Here is an 11,375-nt window from a genome sequence, read left to right as displayed (position 1 = left end):
CATGCACTACTGGAACGAACTAAACACCCATGCAACTTTAACAACCACATATTGCTTCCCTCTGCTCCCCTTCCTCGGTTGCATCGACAGTATCCATTCCATTATAATTTTAGACTGGAAGCCGCTTGGGAGCAGGGGACTGTCCTCTTGTCCTCTGGAAAGTGCTTTGTACACTTAGGTCAATGTATCTATATGTCTTATGTTTTTGCCTCTCAAAATCACAGTCATCTGGGTGGCTAAGAAACAGTAAGCCATTAACCTCAGAAGAGCAGAAAAAGGTTGATTCCCTTATGTGCCTCACATCTACAACACCATGGTCACTGAATGTTTCTTCTCCCCTGTGACAACATTGGAGTTAAGTTGTGCAACCTTCCCTATTGAAACAGATTATTGTTGGAAGGAGCTAGGCTTGGCTAGGAAATCTACCTGCATGGCCAAGGCACACCTTTTGGGGTGAAGGGTCTGCTCTGTACGCATCCAAGGGAACGTCTGCTGCTTTGGCTAATGGAACATCAAGGAAAACCGAAAGAGTCGTCATGGCCCAGCCTGGCTAAGATAAATGAAGCTTTCACTTGCACCTTCTTCTGCTCAAACAGTGGGGCCAAAATACTTGCTTAAAGTCCTCCAGAAGAACCCACATTGACCCTCCGTCTCATGGAACTGTAAGACAATTGTTTCCTGGGGTACCATGTGCATTTAAACTCAAACATTCCAAAGTAAGGACGTGGATAGAAAATAGCCCACTTAGTAAAATCCAACATGCATGATTCTCTGGGACTGCTCCCTTTCTTCTCCTCTACCAAAGGGGGGAGGGGGGAGAAAACCCCCATATAAAGTTATTTGCCATTGCGTGAAAGTTAGGGCTGTGCAAGCCGCAGCTTCCCGATTCGGTTCAGATCCAATTGGGTGGCCTGGATTTGGGCCTGATCAGACCCAGATCAGACTTTTTGATGCTTAGGGCAGTGGTAAATTCTGAAGTGCAGCAGTTCAGTGTGGTAACTCATGGCCACACATCCAAGGATAGTCCAAAAGCAAACAGACTAAAGAGAAGGTTAACCCTGCCAAATTCCAGACAGGTAGATCCAGGGGCAGGCTAGAGGTCTTCTAACAACTCAGCACCCTTAACTACAGTTCCCAGATATTGGGGGGGAGGAAGTAATGACTGACTGAAGTGGTATGATGCTGTTTCAAATGTATAGTGCAGATAGGGCCATTGTCAGTGGGTGTAGCTCTCTTTGCTCCCAGGCATAGAGAATGACCCTTATTTGCCCCGGTGAACATTACGTTCAACAGCCTAAGACCAACCCTGCTTTATCAGTCCCATCCAGTCCAGCATTCTGTTCCCACAGTAGCCAACCAGATGCCTATGGAAAGTTCACAAGCAGGACCCGAGTGCCCCCATTAGTAGAGGTAGAACACAGCCTTACCCCCCAGGAATTTGTCTAATCATCTTTTAAGGCCATCCAAGTTGGTGGTCATCATTATTTCCTGTGGAAATGAATTCCATCAATTAGCTAAGCTCTGTGTGAAGAGGTACTTTCGTCTCTCTGTCCCGAATCTTCCAGCATTCATTGGATGTCCTTGAGTTCTAATCTGCTCATCTTCTGCACAGCAGCCCTTCAGACAGGCCTCCTCTTCATTGCATGAATACCAGTAACACATTGCATAAAATGTGCCATTTTTTTTACAAACACCCTTCAAAGGGTCTCAATTCAGCTTATCGTAATTATTTCAGAAGTCTTTTTGCACGGAGGAGTGTGGTGCAGTTGTTAGAGCCTAGTTAGGATCAATCAATCACTGGTTCATCCAGTGACCTTGGGTCACGGTGACTATCACTACCTCTTGTAGGAGTGAATTCCACTGTGTGCTGCGTGCAGGAATACTTACTTTTGTTGGTCCTGAATCATCCAAGATTCAGTTTCCACCAATGTCTCCAAGTTCTAGTACAGTAGTACCTCTAGATGTGAACGGGATCCGTTCCGGAGCCCTGTTCATATCTAGAAGCAAATGTAACCCGTGTCCGCGTTACGCGCTTCTACGCATGCACATGACATCATTTTTGAGCGTCTGCGCACGCGCGAGTGGTGAAACCTGGAAGTAACGCGCTCCATTACTTCCAGGTTGCCGCGGAGTGCAACTCGAACGCGCTCATCCCAAAGCACATTCAACGCAAGGTATGACTGTATTATGAATGTTTGCTGCTAATGCTTACTTGCTTGAGTATACCATCCAAACATAGCTTACCAATAGAGAGAAAGGAGGAGGGGGAGGAGGAGAATGTAAGAGTGTAATTTGTGAGTTTGGGCGCTGTGCACACACATGCCTGCACAAACCAACCCAGGGCTCTACCCTGACCCAGGGAGTACATGCTCTGTCCTCAAATCAACTTTTTGGGAGGGGGAGCTAATGTTTAGGGTTAATGTGGTCAGCCACCTTGACTCAAAATGGACCCCTTATGCCAAAAAAAAGGATTAAGTCATTGCAAAGTCACATTTTGATCCATCATCTTGATTCAAAGTGGCACCCAACATCCAAACATTGGCAAAGACCAGCATTCCCACCTCGGGAACCCTTGTACTAAGTTTGGTTACAATATCTCAAGAGGTGGCTGAACCTATGCCAAAGTGATGTTTCAGTCTGCCATCTTGATACAAAATGGCAGCCAGAGATACACACACACACACACACACACACACACACGGAACCCTCACGCCAAATTTCGAGATGATATATCGAGAGACATCTGAATGCATAGAAAACATAGGCTTCTCAGCCTTTTGGCCAAGATCAAGTATATATGGACAAATAATTTTCCAAAATATATAGTGGGCTGGTAATATTTTAACCACAGAATGCCGCCAAACCAAGAGGTCCTCATGGCACAGACTGGAAGAGAAGAAGCTTTTTTTCCTCCTCTAACAAATATTTAATAACCGTTCCATAATATAATCTGTTGGTAGCATTTGGAACCAACTGAAGCTGTTCGTTTGACAGACTTCCTCCAGACGATGCTTGCCACAACGAGGAAATGGGACATCATCGTTGATTAGCTTCTTCTTCCTAAGGATGGGGGATACAGGAAAAGATCAGTTTTGAGAGCTCAAGTTGGTACAAACTTAAGATTCCCAGTTTGGAGGTGCTAACTGCTGTTGCCACCTTTTCATTTCTATTTTTTCCTTATTCATCCCATCTGGGAGCTTTGTGAGCTGAAGAGGGGGCAAAAATGCTTTCATACAGAGCTGTGGGACCTGTGGCCTTCCAGGGGTTGTTGAATTGCAGCCCACATCAGCCCCAGCGAGCATGGGCAATAGCCAGAAGTGGTGGGAGCTGCAGTTCTTCAACATGTGGACGGCACCACAATGACTACCCTTGCTGCTGCTTCTTTTAAAACCACATTAATCTTCAACAGGTAGCTTGAAATACATTGTTGTTGGCATCTGTCCATCTCAAGGGTCAATGGAGTGAGTGTACCTCTGGGGGTGAAGTCAAACCACTTCGTTAGCAGCACTGAAGTGCTGGGGCGCAAGCCATGATGGTGTGTATGGAGATCCTTGGTTGCCCAGACAACAAGGCCACCACCCCTCTTGGACTTGCTGATGTGGTCCAAACAAAAGCAGAGCAATATATCTGGCAGCAGCTTGGTTGAAGGAGATGCCAGGCAGAGGTGTACAAAACACCATTGAACCGTCTTAGGGACTCCATTCTGGATTTGTAAAGCTATGGTTTTCCCAGTAGTGAGAGCTGGACCATAAAGAAGGCTGATCGCCGAGGAATTGATGCTTATGAATTATGGTGCTGGAGGAGACTCTTGAGAGTCCCATAGACTGGAAGAAGAAGAAGAAGAAGAAGAAGACGAAGAAGAAGAAGAAGAAGAAGAAGAAGAAGAAGAAGAAGAAGAAGAAGAAGAAGACGAAGAAGAAGAAGAAGAAGAAGAAGAGTAGTAGTTTGGATTTGATATCCCCCCCTTTCACTCCCTTTAAGAAGTCTCAAAGCGGCTAACATTCTCCTTTCCCTTCCTCCCCCACAACAAACACTCTGTGAGGTGAGTGGGGCTGAGAGACTTCAAAGAAGTGTGACTGGCCCAAGGTCACCCAGCAGCTGCATGTGGAGGAGCGGAGACGCGAACCCGGTTCCCCAGATTACGAGACTACGGCTCTTAACCACTACACCACACTGGCTCTCAGTGAAAGTAAGAAGATCAAACCTATCCATTCTTAAGGAAATCAGCCCCGAGTGCTCACTGGAAGGACAGTTCCTGAAGCTGAGACTCCAATACTTTGGCCACCTCATGAGAAGACTCCCTGGAAAAGACCCTGATGTTGGGAAAGATGACAGAGGGCGAGATGGTTGGACAGTGTTCTTGAAGCTACCAGCATGAGTTGGACCAAACTGTGGGAGGCAGTGGAAGACAGGAGTGCCTGGCGTGCTCTGGTCCATGGGGTCACGAAGAGTCGGACACGAATAAACGACTAAACAACAACAACATTCCTTATAGCCTTTTCTTTTCCCAAATACGTCCCACAAGGCAGTGGAGGTTTAGGGTCAGAGTTTTCATTCTACTAGATGAGCTAGTGGATGAGCCCCATCTGCCCCTCGCTTCGTTCTACAGCACCTGTAGAAGCCACTTCCTTGACCATTGGACTCACTCTCGGTCTCTTCTGCTCAGTCCACTGGAGCCTGTCTTGAAATGCTGCTACAGAAATCAGCTCAAAATATCCCACTCTTCCAAAGAAGCCAGCAGAGGGAATCAGAATCCATTGGTCACAGTATAAGTCAAACCTCAATGCCAAACAGCAACTTCTGGGATTATTATTTTTTAAGGTAGGATCTAAAACCCATGTGTTTTGAATAGAACTGAAATCATCACCACCTAAAATTGTCTTGTATGAACTCTTGAGACTTCAAAAACTCTGAAAATTTGTTAGCTGCACAAATATTTGGCCAGGTGATATTCGGTATCAGTATTTTGGCATCCAACCATTTTACAACAGTTAATGTCTGGCCATATCCAACAGCCAAGTTACTATAGGATTTATTAAGCTAGTTCTCCCTCGTCCAGGGTTTGGACTGTTGCTTATGCAGCCAAAGCAGTATCATTCAGATACAGGGAAGGGCTGTCAGAAGAAGGGACAGGGGAAGAAATGCAATTTAGTTTGCATTTAAAGGCAAATCAACCTAATCATAGTTTTTGGAACAATATGCAAATCAAAACACAACTGTCATTTGAAATCCACACTTGTCTGAATTTTGCAATGCAGTTTTCCAGCCAAGTATTGTATCCAAAACGCAAATTGTAGGGTGAAATGCACAGATGAATGCATATATTAATGAAAATAACATCAACATGCATTACATTAGTGGAAATATAATTATTATGGAAACAAGCCTTGCAAAAACGAGTACATTAGGCAAAACAGCCTACAAAAATGAGTACATTAGGATAAATTAGCACTAAAATGCTGCTGAATTTTCATGAGGGCTTTTGTTAAAAAAAAAGCAATCCCAAACTATTGTAGAGAGCTGAATTTAAGTTTAGAGAAATTGAGAAATTGAGAGGAAGAGATGGAATCACCCATCCCTAATATGGAACTGACCATAGTCAGTGCCACCAGGTAAACAGAATACCTGTGGGGAGGAGGGATGGGCAGAGGCGAGTGACTGATGGCAGTTAACAGTAGCAAAGCCATGCTGATGGCAGCAGCAATGGGAAGGAGCCATTGGCGGGAGACCAAGCATGCCAACTCCCAACCCTGAGGGTGGTCAGTGGTAATTACTAGGAAGACAACCATGGGAAAGAGTTGCTATATTTCAATAAAAACAAAATCAAATTAATCACATCTCCTGCATGAACATAATAGCTTTGCCAACAAAAGCCCTTTATAACATATCCCGTGCTATTTTTCCAGAAAAAGCGGTATTGGAACTCACCATGAACACCTCCCTCGTTCTCTTATAATAGCAACTGAGAGGTGCCGGAACCCACCTGAGAGGTGCTGGAACTGAGTTCCTGTGAGTTCCAGCCGAAAAAAGCCCTATATATAGCCACGCGCTCACCCAGCACACTAACGTCAGAAATGAATTACTTCTTGCTTTGCAGCAAGACTGGCCCTCCGGATGTTGTGGAACTACAATTCCCTCCAGACATGGTAAGCATGGCCAATGGCCAGGGATGATGAGAGTTGTGGCTCAGTAACATCTGGAAGGCCACACCTGACTGACAAGAGCAATAGCTGTACAACAACAAAAGCCTCTATATCAGGCATCCCCAAACTCAACCCTCCAGATCTTTTGGCACTACAACTCCCATCATCCCTAGCTAACAGGACCAGTGGTCAGGGATGATGGGAACTGTAGTCCCAAAACATCTGGAGGGCTGAGTTTGGGGATGCCTACTCTATATCCTTAAGATGGCCCCAGGGCAGATTACACCTGAGAAGACTTGCATAGCATTGGAAGTAGACCTGTAAACACCAGTTGCTGTGAAGCACCAGAGGGAAGGGCACTGGAGCATTCAGGTCACACTTGCAGCCTTCCCAGGCGCAAGGGCGCTGACTTGGGCCCCACATTGTGGATGCCCAGCGCTGTGGGTGCTCACTATGACAGTGGAGGCAGCCATCTTCCCCTGAGTCTTGATAAAGGATGCTGCAATTGAGAGATGGTGGGGGAGGACTCGCAGTGCTTTGCTCCTATGCCACTGACCCAATTCAAGACTATTTTCCAGCTAGAGGTCCACACTTCCTCTTGGCCAATTTTTGGGGTGGGGTGCATGGCCGGGGCTGAGGTGTCCCTATGAAAACCAGCTCTTTAAAGCTGAATTGGAGAAAACATCAATTCAAGCTTTCAATGGATTTATGTTTGCTAAGATTGGGCTTTAAATAGCGGGTTTCTGTGGGGAAAGCTCCAGAGCAAAAAGAAGGGAGCTCAGACACTGAGCTTTAAATTTCTTCAATTTCTCATACATGCCCTGACATTACAGCTCACCTGACAGCAACTGATGCAGTCACACTGGTTTCTTTAGGTTCCTCCCTCTTTTCTCTCTTGTTGGAATTGTCTGCATATGTGCCTTCAATATTTCACCTTTACAAAACTCCAGTTCTTCTTGGACTACCTTCTCTTGGCATATTTCTGGTCACTGAATCTCACCCAGTAGTTCCTTAAGCTTTTTGAAATCCGTTCAGAGTGCATGTCCAACTACACTCAACTTTCCCTTGCCTCTGTATCATGAAACCCAGGAGGACATGATCACTTCCTCCCAAGGTCCCCAGACAAACTCCATGAGCATCTAAATTAGAACAGGAGTGAAAACCTCCGCACCAGGGGCTACGTGAATCCCCACCCAGCCCTGTCTTTCTTTCCCCAGCGCCATATACCTCACCAGACTGCTGTGTGCCCCTCACAAGTGCTTTTGCCTGGCTGGAATGTGTCCTTAAACTGTGAGCATTGTAGCTAAACCAGTAAGAGTCGCCATCTGTTGCTCCACCCACTTCTTGTCTCTGGCCCCACCCACAACTAGCATGCAGCTCACAGAAGGCTGCCCATGAGGGAACAGCCACCTTGAAAACTCAATGATGAAACAGTGAGGTGTGCTTAAAAAATAGGTGGCACAGTCTTTCACATGCCATTCCCTGGTCAGGTGCCTTCCAGCTGAGGCTGATGGGAGTTTTTCATCCAAAACATCTGGAAAGCACCAAGCTGGGCCTAGGTGTGCCATAATAAAGGCTGAGTCTTTGGTAGGTAAGACAACTTGGTCCAGGTTATTGGTGTGGGATAAATCAGCCTCATATAACCAACATACTTAACTCTAATTAATACATGAAGGGGTTAAGACCATAGAGTAAGCTGTTCTGCCTTGAATAAGTCAAACCCCTTTAGCTTGGGAGGAAGGGCTATCCAATTCTGTTCTTTCGCTCTTCCACCATGAGAACCCTTCCAGTAAGGAGGCCTAAACTGGATGCTCCAAGCTTAGGCAATCCATCTTTGTGTTTCTATACAAATAACTTAGAAACCTTTACCATTTTGGAACTAACCTAAGTTTTACTGCCTGACTTTCCTTGCTGCTATATGGAAAAGCACATGAATCTGACCTTTGAAAAGTTTGTAAGTAAATCATTTTTAACTTACATGTGGTTTCTTTCTATGCTCAGGGAAGTGGGGGGCTTTGGAAGCAACTTAGAAAGGAATATTTAAAAGCAAGCTTTATTTTGCTGCATATTTTGTGATTTTAAATCTCTGCTGGGCCCCTTTCAACAAAGAGTACTGGCCCCAAACCTGGATTTAAACATGCAAGGAATTCTCTTTTTATTTCCGCCTTTAACCAAATTACAAAATACCAAAAGCAACCATTTGTTTTAATGCATTGGTCTACAACTGAAGGGTTGGGACACACTACTCAGCAAAGGTGGGTTGTGACAGCAGTGCTACCAACTATACAAATATATGATAAAAATAATGATTAAGAAGTGGGTCCCCACATGCACGTGTGGGTTAAACGTTTATCCTGAGCTGGAAAAGGTTGAGGACTACTGGTTCAATTAACCTATATGCCACCTTTCAAGAGGTATTCCCAGATATTGGAACTTCGGGGAAGGGACATAGCTTGGTGGCAGTGCTCTTGCTTTTGCTATGTACGCAGAAGATCCAAAGCTCAACCCCCAGAATATATCCAGGTAGGGCTAGGAGAAACTGTCTGAAACCCTGGAGAACTGCTGCCAGTCATGGTAGATAATAAAAGGTAAAGGTAAAGGGACCCCTGACCATTAGGTCCAGTCCTGGCCAACTCTGGGGTTACGGCGCTCATCTCGCTTTATTGGCCGAGGGAGCTGGCGTACAGCTTCCGCGTCATGTGGCCAGCATGACTAAGCCGCTTCTGGCAAACCAGAGCAGTGCACGGAAACACCGTTTATCTTCCTGCCGGAGTGGTACCTATTTATCTACTTGCACTTTGACGTGCTTTTGAACTGCTAGGTTGGCAGGAGCAGGGACCGAGCAACGGGAGCTCACCCTGTCGCAGGGATACAAACCGCCAACCTTCTGATCGGCAAGTCCTAGGCTCTGTGGCTTAACCCACAGCGCCACCCGCATCCCCATGGTAGATAATAGCGTAGACTAAATGGGCCAGTGGTCTGATTCAGTGCCAGGCAGGTTGCTATGTTCCCATGTTATCACGCGCTACTTTGAGGGTCCTGATTTTCACTTAGGGAATTAGCATAAACTACATAGGAAATAAATGAACACAACTTACTGCTTGTGCTTGTGTTTGTGTTTGTGCTTCAGCTGCAGTTTCTCCTGCAGCTTCAGGACCATACTGCTCCACGTCCTGACCATAATTGCTCTCCCCGAAGTCTGCTTCATTTGAATAATCCACTTCTGGCGCCCCGTAGTCCCCAGGTCCATAGCCTTGGAAAAGGGAGTTGCAAGGCAGGACAAAGTAGAAAAACCAACAGCAACACAATTGTGCTCCTTTGAAAGGCATCGCCTCCTTCCCTTAACAAAAAGTGCTCTGGGCAAACTGGTGAGGAGGAGAGTGGAGAAAGAAATGTCCTGGGTTGCGCAGAGAGCCTTTCTTTAATAGGGGAGCGCAGCCAATGGACTCAACAGCACAAAGAGTTCTGTGCCAGTTAAGTTGGATGTTGGTGGAGAGAATAGAAGCAAGAGCAGGAAGTGATGTCACAATGACAGCAAAGGCTGGCATTTGTTAAGAAGAACCTGATGCTGGAAACTGGCACACTGGCTCCTTTTATTTTAAAAGTTGGCTACAATAAAAGCGTTTCTTCTAGGGCTGCCCAGTGGATCCAGGCGCTGGCTGTATTGAGTTGAGGTATCCCCCAATCACACTGGGTCCACACAGATTGATCTGGGACTGTCAACGGATTCTGAGAAAATATCTATAATGAATTGAAAAAGATGTTTAGATTTTCATTGGGGGGGGGGGGCAGAATCCTTTCTCCTAGGCCTCATGTCAGAGGAAATAAAAAGAACGGTCAGACCAATATTTATGTATGCAACTACGGCGGCCAGGTTATTGATTGCCAAAAATTGGAAAAGCACAGCATCCCAACTAAAACAGACTGGTTATCTAAAATGATGGAATACTTCCATATTGCCGAACTAGCAGGGAGGATAAGATGAGATATGGTACAATAAGTGAATAAAGAGCGGGCTATCTTTAAGGAATACATCAAAATTTATGTGGAAAAAGTAGAATTTCTGACAGATATTGAGTGAATCCAGAAAATGATTAGAGTGAAAGGAGAGTAAAGTTAAGATAGAAGAAGAGATTAAAGAAGTAATGAAATGTGTTTAAGCTAGTTGGAAAAATAAAGTAGCGCAACAAGAGCGGCTGGAAGTCAAGTCACTTGGTGGGTGTCCGTGTGGGGTAGGTGTGTAGCTATGTTGATATGTACAGTATAGGCAGGTATTATATAGAGTAATATAGGTGTGTTTTATGTTATGAATATAAGGTAGTGTGTTATGTACGTGTATTGTGTAATTGTGTAAATGTATATGTATGTGTTTTATATGTTAATAAAATTTATTTAATAAAAAATTATTTTTTAAAAATGTCTGGGTCTGTCAAAATGGGGGGGGGGGCAGTCTGATGGGGAGGACCAGGGAGCAGGAAGAGATGTACAGGCAGCTTCGTGCAGCTCCTTCTCTCCTGCATGACTCTCCCAATTGATTTGGGGCTCAGAACCAAATCAGATCCACTTGGAAGTGCTGGTAAAGGTAAAGGTAAAGGGACCCCTGACCATTAGGTCCAATCGTGGCCGACTTTGGGGTTGCGGCGCTCATCTCGCTTTATTGGCCAAGGGAGGCAGCGTTTGTCTGCAGACAATTTCCAGGTCATGTGGCCAGCATGCCTAAGCCGCTTCTGGCGAACCAGAGCAGCGCACAGAAATGCTGTTTACCTTCCGGCCGGAGCGGTACCTATTTATCTACTTGCACTTTGACGTGCTTTCAAACTGCTAGGTTGGCAGGAGCAGGGACCGAGCAACGTGAGCTCACCCCATCGCGGGGATTCGAACCACCAACCTTCTGATTGGCAAGTCCTAGGCTCTGTGGTTTAGACCACAGCGCCACCCTGGACCAAGTTCTGGACCAAGCCCCAAATCAGATAAAGCAGGCAAACATGCTGCCCTACATTTTACAGGCATAATTGCAGCAGGGAAGGGGCTGAGCAAGGAGGGGATGCCTTGGGCCTGATGGGGAGACCCCAGGGGTTGCATCTGGTTCACAGGTTGGCTGGTGGTTCCCCACCCCTGTGATAAGCATTGCCATTGCTAGATGCCTCCGGTGGCCAAGGTTTGGCAAGGTTCAGGCAAGGACTTCCCCTATAGAACAGGTGGTCGTGGGTGGGATTGAAGGCGCCTTTTTGA

Source organism: Podarcis muralis, chromosome 15, assembly GCF_964188315.1.
Source record: "Podarcis muralis chromosome 15, rPodMur119.hap1.1, whole genome shotgun sequence".
Lineage (NCBI taxonomy): Eukaryota > Metazoa > Chordata > Lepidosauria > Squamata > Lacertidae > Podarcis > Podarcis muralis.
The sequence above is the reverse complement of the archived record's forward strand: the minus strand, read 5'-3'. Positions refer to the sequence as shown.